We start from the raw sequence: 9,426 nt of genomic DNA on the forward strand, positions 1-9,426 counted from the left end.
ACAGGAATCCAGGGATTCTTAACTTGGACTCTGACACAGGAGCGGGCTTCCGGAAGTCTGTGAACCTCCTGAAATGTCCTGTAAAAGTTAGTATGGCTTCCCCGGTGGCTCAGCGGTAGAGAATCCGCCTGCAGTGCAAGAGACCTGTAGGAAACACAGGTTTGATCCCTCGGTTGGAGAAGCTCCCCTGAGGGAGGAAATGGCAACCCACTCCAGTATTCTTGCCTAGAGAATCCCCATGGATAGAGGATCCTGGCGGGCTACAGTCCATGGGGTCGCAAAGTCGGACATGACAGATGGTTCGCACACGCCATCTGCGTATTTTCCTAGGAAGAAACTCAAGATGGCTCTCTTTAGAGCAACGAGTGTGTAGTATTTTAATTGTGGATCCTTGGCAGGAAGTAGTATCTAGAGCTTGACGAAATTCCAGAAAGAGAAGATGAAGACTTGTGTTTTTAAATCCTTTCTTCGTGGCAGCCTCTCAAGATCCCAGAATAAGAACAGCCATCAGCAACATGGCCTGAGACATCTACCTAGAGCATATCAGAAAACAAGCTCCTTTGGGTTTGGGGGAATCTTTCCAGACTTGGTCATTTCTTCAGTGCTTTGTGTTTTCAGGAAGAAAGGAGGGTGCCTTGCTAGGATGAACAAAAGACATGTAGTGAGTGGAAGTGGCTTGTTACTAGGTTTGCAAGGTTGGTTGGTCCCACTCTGCCTCACCACCGCTTAACTGACCTGTCATCTACCAAGTGAATTGGAAGAGGAAAGTAACTTGATTATACCAAAGATGTTTCCTAATGCTGCACTCTTATATTTCAATGCCCTCATCCTGTGTTCACTCAGCACTTATATTTTGCTAATACTTGATTTTGGAGTCCATATGAATAGAAGTTTCCTGGTTCTGGTAAATTGACAGATCCCACTGTCATCAGTCACAATCCTAACACCTGTGTACTGTTGTCAAATATGTTTCATCTCCAAGTCAAACAGTGCCATGTATGCTCAATACTAGTTTCAAGGTGGCATGATACTGTTGAAAGATCATCGACTTAAAAATCAGAATATTAGAGCCCAGTTCTAGCCTACCAGGTATGTGTGGTGAACTGGGTGAGGTTCTACACCTGCCTCCCTGGACGGGAAGAGTGTTTGGGAGAAAATGGATACATGTATATGTATGGCTGAGTCCCGTCACTGTTCACCTGAAACAATCACAGTGTTAATCGGCTATACCCCAATACAAAATGTTCTTGGTGTTAAGAAAATAAAAAAAGATTCTGCACCTGGCGAACAGGCAAAAAAACACCTGTCCTGTTTCTTCAAAATGTTACTATGAGGATCAGATGACACGGATGTGAAGGTGCCTTGTCAGCTACAAAGTGTCATACCTGTGTACATGCTTTCTGTTTACGTACCACTGAAGTGTCAGGATCATAGACTGTTAGAGCTGGAAGGGATCTTAGTGCCATGGTAAAGAATCTACCTGCCAGTGCAGGAGATACAAGAGACTCAGGTTCGATCCCTGGGTTGGGAAGATCCCCTAGAGGAGAAAAGGGCAATCCACTCCAGTATCCTTGCCTGGAAAATCCCATGGACAGAGGAGCCTGGGGGGCTACAGTCCAAGGGGTCCCAAAAAGTTGGACGTAACTGAGCATCTGAATGAACATACAGGATCACAGAATGTCAGAGCTGGAAGGGTTCTTAAGAGATCAACAAACCCAATTTCTTTTAAAGGCAGAGAAACTGAAACATAAGATAAAAGGTCATCAATACATAACTTTGTTGAAGGAAACTTGTAATAACCAGTAAGTCATTTTTAAATTCATTAAAAATTTTAATCTTTACCCTATCACCTTGCTCAGAGAGTCGTTAAGCATACCTAAGGTATTATAACATTCCAAAGAAAATGTTCAACTAACAAAGTCTCCTCAAGCCTAGAAATTTGCCAACTAAATGCTCTTGGACCAATTAATCTCAGTACTGTTTCTCAGGTCGAAAGAGTCCAAGCTGGATTCCACAGAATGAAGTAATTCCATGGGCTTTGCATAAAAAATTTAGTAAACCCTCAATTCTTTTTTCTCTGCACCCATCTGGATATGATAATACCTAATACTTATTGTTCTTTTTAGTGGAATCCCTTGGCATAAACTATGCGTACTGCTGCTGCTGCTAAGTCGCTTCAATCGTGTCCAACTCTGTGCAACCCCATAGATGGCGGCCCACCAGGCTCCCCCATCCCTGGGATTCTCCAGGCAAGAACACTGGAGTGGGTTGCCATTTCCTTCTCTAATGCATGAAAGTGAAAAGTGAAAGTGAAGTCTCATGGACTGCAGCCTTCCAGTACTGGAGTGGGGTGCCATTGCCTTCTCCAAAACTATGCATACCCCTCTCCTATGTGTGTGTGCTCAGTCATGTCCAACTCTTTGTGACTCCATGGATTGTAACCCGCCAGACTCCTTCCCAGGCAAGAACACTGGAGTGGGTTGCCATTCTTTTCTCCAGGGTATCTTCCTGACACAAGGATGGAGCCTGGGTCTTCTGCATTGGCAGGTGGATTCTTTACCACTGAGTCAACCTGGGAAGCCCCTTCCCCCTCCTGTATTCCCTACCAAAAATTAGACACTTAAACAAGAAAATCAATCTGGAGAAAGCAAGTCCAGTTCTTCCAAACTAAGCATCAGGGCCTTGCAGTGTATCTTCACCCCTCCCCTTGTCTGATGACCACTCAATTTCTGGTGGTGTCACCACTGTTGCTATAGAAGCAGTGATATCACCAGCTGTGATTCTGATGTCACTCTCCAGTCCCAGCAAGGGGGAGGTACATGGAAGGCTGGGGGAGGAAACAAGATCTTGAGCTGAGCACGAACATCCCAGCATCTTCGTTGACTTTAGAAGTATCTTCTGGAGCCTTCTGTGGTTCACTCTTTCAGTGCTGCAGAGGTAGGAGATCCCGCTGGATTGATGAGACAGCCCATTTTCTGATCTTCTGTGGTTAAAACGGAAAATTCAGTGACAAGGAATGGGTAACTTTTAACATTCACCCTCATCTCCCTCTTGTCCCAGTTAATGTCATGTCAGAATCTTCTGGAAATAAATGAGCCTCTCCTTCAACACAATGATAGTAGATGATAGCTACCTACCATCTTTGCTGTAAATTTTAATTTTGTTTCAGATGGATTAGATCTCCTTGGCCATACTTTTGCAGACATGAGGGTGTCTGCTTTTCAATTTCATGATGTGACTGGAAGCTTGACTACCTGCTGACTTTTCCTATTCATGTGTGGGCTATTCTAAAAGTTGGGAGTGGGGTAGATTTTTCTGTCTGTTTTTTTGTTTGATTTTTTCCAGCGCTCTAATAGCAAAATCAGATTAGTATTGCTCTGAGTCCCAATTCTCATCCACTTTCATCCTCTCTTATTTCTGACTCCTTGGCTAGACAACAAAGAACTGGGGCAAAGCAGAATATATATAGCTGTACTAACAAAACATCTGTACTAACAGGGCAATGGAGAGAGAAGTTATTAACAAGGGGAAGTGAAAATATAGGAAATCCACAGGAAAGCTTTACACTGAATGGTACCACTGAGAAAAAGATACACACACAGAGAGAGACTCACAGTCTTCTAATCCTTAATTTAAACAAAATCGCATGAGACTGATTTCATCAACAGCCACATTTATGGAGTGTCTATTGTATGCTTCACATTTAGAGAAAGGGAATAAGAGAAAAATAAAACATTAGAATATATTCTTCCTTTTTAAAATTAGTAATAAAAAGTGGTCTAGTAAATTTCAAAACTTGATCAGATACATATCAACTCTGCAAAAGCTTCACATACGCTGCCTGTAATTTGAGTATTTCTGCGAGCTTAGGAACCTTGAGTAAACAGGAGCTCTTGCTTGTGATGAACACAGGAAACTTGTCCTGAGATGGAACTGGGGTCTGGGATACAGCTCCGTAAACAAGCCCCTCTATTATTTATGCCTCCCTGGCTGGACTTCATGGTTTGCACTCCTCAGTTATCACTGAGGTGATAATCACGTTGACATTTTAAAGGAACATTTTAGGTCAGTCCTTCTATTGTTCCATTGGGTCCCCCTATTGGCCATAAGAAAAATTCTTAGCTTACAGAAGGTTAACCTGCAGAGCTGTAAATATCTCAATGAATCTATCGATTGGTTTTAATAGTCCCTTTATGGGTGTCAGTTTCCTTATCTTTAAAACGAGAATGTTACAATAAATGATTCCCAAGGTCCATTTATCTTCACATTGTGTGTAGTTAGCCTTCTTTCCTCATCAAAGTTAATAGATAACAGCGTCGTTTCTCTCATTTATTTTCCATTTAATTCCAGGATATTACTCACCCACTTTGAAGTTAGGAAATGGATGAATCCATTCATTAACTCAAATCTCTAGATTTTCCTTCTCTCTTTTCCATTTCATTATGAGACATGTATACATATTTAGAAGTCTGAATAGCATTACCATCCAAAGGCATTTAAGTACCTTGTTATATACACTATTATCCAGGACAATTTATGGAATTTAAAGTCTAAAACAACTTCATGGATGCAAACAAAAGTGCAGAGGATATAGAAAATAAATAAAAACCTCTGGAAGTGTTTGCTGAATCTATGTAATGAGTAAGTGTGAAATAAGTATAAGAGCACTTTTGAGATAATTGATTCATTTTTATTATTGGGATAGGAGATCCGTTAATAAATCATTAGATAAATATTTATACTTTTGGTAAGTCTCTGGGGTGAGCATATCCTCAAAACGAGTCAAGCTTTGTGAAAGCCTTACCACTCTATCAAACTTGAGCAAGTCATTTTTTTTCTCAGATTCTCCAGTTTAAGAAAGAAAGAAAAATTGAGCTATCCAGAATTAGCAATAGGCAATATTCATATATATTCATTCAGCAGACAATTATAAGGAAGATAATTGATCTGGAAGCTGGTTTTGACATTAACTGTGAATTCCCTTTGTCGCAAAAGGACTCATTTCTCCTGAATCCTCAGAGGAGAACTTACAAAGTGTTTTGAGATCCATGAACTCAGGGCACTTACTCTCTATTCTAGCTACTGAACTTCGGGCTTCCTGTTCAAGTCAAGTTTGAGATTAGGCTAAAAGCTTTCAGTGTCCTTGTTGTTAAATAAGTCTGTCTGCCAATGATTGGAAAGTGGAGGATAACTATAGTCATTTCAGAAATAATTGGTCAGATGATAAAAACCCTTGTTGTTGAAAGGTTATTGCTGAACCACGAAAAGACGCCTAGATTCTTGGCCTCCGGAGGAGAAGAATTCAATCTGGGGCCAGAGACAAGGCTTGATCGCTCAGAGCTTTTGTCCAATAGAGTTTTATTAAAGTATAAAAGGGATAGAGAAAGCTTCTGACATAGACATCAGAAGGGGCAGAAAGAGTACCCCCTTGTTAGTGTTAGCAATGGAGATATATACTCTCCAATTAGTTATTACAATGAGTCAAAAGAATGTCTGGAGGTTGTAAAGACCTCACTAGACCTACTCCCATAATTTACATTTTAAGATAACAGGATTAGCCAGGTTTTTCCAAGAGACTGTCCTCAAGCAGGATACATTATCGTTATATAATCCTTACGGAATGTAGAGGGGGAGAAAGTTTGTCCTTTCTCCCTCCTTGAGAATTCCAGACCCCTCTCTCCTTGGGGACCCCTGGACTTCTTAACAACCCGCCTAGGAAATGACTCTCTCCTTGTCATGTAGGAACCACGAGACTGCAAGAATGATATCTGTACTTTGAGCATGAATATATTTTGTGCTCATCACTTGTGTATCATATGTGAAAAATAATAGGTCAAAATCATTCGTTAATGAGAGCAATAAAGTTCAGAGGTAATATTAGTCATTTTTATTTGTGTCTTTCCATTGCAGATTCCTTATATTTCATGGAAGGAGTGGGTAAACTTAGGAATAGTGAAGACAACAAGAAATTAATCCAGAGCTTTCCTCATATCTCGGAACCTGTCCTCAGTAAGAGTAAGTGACCACACAACTTCCCTACTTTTTGTTCTTTGTTTTCATTCCTGCTTTTAAATTGTGCAGTATAGCCCAAATAGGGCTTTCCAGGTGGCGCTAGTGGTAAAGAATCCGCCTGCCAGTGCAGGAGACACAAGAGATGCGGGTTTGATCCCTGGGTCAGGAAGATCCCCTGGAGGAGGGCATGGCAATCCATTCCAATGTTCTTGGCTGGGAAATCCCATGGACAGAGAAGCCTGGTGGGCTGAAGTCCATGGGGTTGCAGAGAGTCAGACACGTAGCCTAAATAAATCAGTAGATCCTACTGACATCATCATGTTCCATTAGAAGTCATGCATTAAGATGGAATGTAAATTGGAGATTAACAGACTTACACTGTCAACAGTCTAGGCAACCTGTTTCTAAGTCTTTTGTTTCTTTGGACAAGGAACAGTGCCTTCCATTTCTTTATTCATGGTGATGATTCAAGCATATGAATATTTACATGAAACAATGAGCTGCTGAGAGACAAAACAAGGTTTAACTTCATAGACAGTAAAAACTTCATTGTTAGAGGTTTAAAAAAACATTAAAGTAAGGTACCAAGAAGCTTACAAAATCTCAGAAAAAAGTGTTTCGAAGAATAAACAATTGTATTTCTGGAGCTGGCAAGTCTGTTGCAGAGAGGATCTCTGCATATAAGCCCAGGGATTTCCAATTCTAGGTGTCCGTTAGAATCACCCAAGGAGCTTTTAAGAAATTCAGCGCTGTGACTTCCCTGGTGGTTCAGTGGCCAAGATCCTGGGCTCCCAATGCAAGGGGCCTGGGTTTGATCCCTGGCCAGGGAACTAGATCCCACATGCTGCAAATAAGACCTGGTGTGCGTGCGCATACTCAGTCGCTCAGTCGTGTTTGAATCTTTGCAACCCCATGGACTGTAACCCTCCAGGATCCTCTGTCCATGGGATTCTCCAGGCAAGAATACTGGAGTGGGTTGCCATTCTCTCCTCCAGGAGATCTTCCAAACCCAGGGATCGAACCCATGTCTCCTGTTGCTCCTGCACTGGCAAGGAGATTCTTTACCACTGAGTTACCTCAGAAGCCCAAGATCTGGTGCAATCAAATAAATATTAAAAAGAAAAAAGAAACTTTTATCCACTTGTTTCCAAACCCTAAAACCAGTGAAATAAGGTTCTCTGAGGATTAGTCTCTCAGATTCGGCATTTTAAAATAGTTGATTCAGGGTTTTTAAGCAAGATCCTTCTAGGGTCTAATCACAATGTAAAACCCATGGCTTGTTCAAGGAATCTATTATATCACAGTGTTAGGAAGAGTGAAAGCTCTTTCACCAGATCAGTGGCCTAAGTTAGTGATTGGGGTATAAAAACAAGTCCACATCCTTTTGGGAGCATGAACAGGTAGCTCTTGAAAGATCTTATGTTGCTGCTGCTAAGTCGCTTCAGTCTTGTCCAACTCTGTGTGACCCCATAGACGGCAGCCCACCAGGCTCCCCCATCCCTGGGATTCTCCAGGCAAGAACACTGGAGTGGGTTGCCATTTCCTTCTCCAATGCATGAAGGTGAAAAGTGAAAAGTGAAAGTGAAGTCACTCAGTCGTGTCCGACTCATAGTGACCCCATTGACTGCAGCCTGCCCGGCTCCTCTATCCATGGGATTTTCCAGGCAAGAGTACTGGAGTGGGGTGCCATTGCCGTCTCTGGAAAGATCTTTTATTTTCTTTGTAATAATTACCCATAATTTTTTGTGCAACAAAAATAATAAACCCACTTATTGTTGTTCAGTCACTCAGTCGTGTGCAACTCTTTGCCACCCCATGGACTGTAGCCCACCAGGCTCCTCCATCCATGGGATTTCTCAGGCAAAAATACCAGAGTGGGTTGCCATTTCCTTCCCCAAGAGATCTTCCCAATCCAGGGATTGAACTGGATTTTTTTTTTTTTTTTTTTACCACTGAGCCACCTGGAAACCCACATATAAATAAGTTTAAATTGTGTATAATCTGTGTTTGCGTTGTGTTGGTTTTGTTTGTGGGGGAGATGTCTACCGTCCACAAATAAAACCTAAAGTCCTTTAAATCAAATATTTCCAATTAACTGGACGTTAAATCACGAATAATGTTCCATTCATTTCAAGCAATTATTTATATGACATAATTTCACTGTCTAAAAAAATTTAGGATAAGCTTTTGGACTTTATTTTGACAGAATTTTAAGCCAGTGTATTTGTTAAAAACAAGATATAAATATGTATGTCTATTCACAAAGATGTTTTGGGGGCACTGAGGAGAAAAAATTGGCCACCTCATTCCACCTTGTTTATTGAGAAATATAGGCCTAAGCAACATTTACAACAAAAGAAAGGAAACTTCAGTGAGGAGGCCTGATAATGGAATTCTGACTTGACAAAAGAGGGCAAAGAGAAGCTTCTCATACTTGACGGTTATCGGTGGGCAAGTATGATAATTAGTCATGTTTCCAAGAACTATCAGATAAGATGCAGTGTTGCAGAAATTCGATGAGACTAAGCCCACAGTCTAATCCCCCATGGATGAGGGTTTGGTGCTCACTGGTGAGATGAAGTAGAAAAAGCAGTAAGCATAAGCAATTATTTCAAGAAAAATGACTACAAATAAGAAAAAAGAGAAACAGTAGCTAGAGGAAGGCTTGGGATGGAAGAATACATGTGAAATAAAGACCAGCTTTCTGGAAGACCAGGTAGATGGTGGTGCCATGACAGAAATTAGGAAATAGAACAAAGAGTTGGGAGGGTTATGAAAAAAACCAACATCATCCGGGACATCACTACCTCCAAGGCCCTTTGGATGGTGCATAAGACATCTCCCTTTTCTTACCATTCAGAAGTTTGGTGGAACCATGGAGGCTGAGAATTCCCCCAGGACTTTTGACTAACTGGAAGAGGGATTATTCTTAAGGAAGCCATCCTAGACTTACTGCTAATATAAGTAAGTTAGTCCTCTAGAAATTAATTACAATGAAGCCTACATTACTTAGAAAAGTTGGTGGGGGCAAGAGCAGAGAGGGAAAAGTCAGTTAATTCTATTTTGATCAAATTGAGCTTCGAGCATATACTGAAAATCCAAGATGTGAAAGGGTGGTCAAGCTAGGACACAGAATATGCTCAGGTTTGTTCATGAGCAAATCTGTATTAAGCACCTCTAGGAGACACCAGCCTCTGGTCCTGTACTAGAGATACATGTTCTAAGGAAGTCCTTCTGTGGTTTGGAGCTGAGAATGCAGAGGTCCAGAGGTAAGTGGGTCTGAAGTAACTCTCAGGACAGATGTCTGTGGAGAGCATCACTCCTGTTTTCCTCATCTCAGTCATTTGTCTTATTACTCCTCACCACCATGAAACTAGCCCTTTTGATGATTCTTCTCCTTTTTTCTACTTCCAG

The sequence above is a fragment of the Budorcas taxicolor genome, chromosome 5, assembly GCF_023091745.1.
Source record: "Budorcas taxicolor isolate Tak-1 chromosome 5, Takin1.1, whole genome shotgun sequence".
Lineage (NCBI taxonomy): Eukaryota > Metazoa > Chordata > Mammalia > Artiodactyla > Bovidae > Budorcas > Budorcas taxicolor.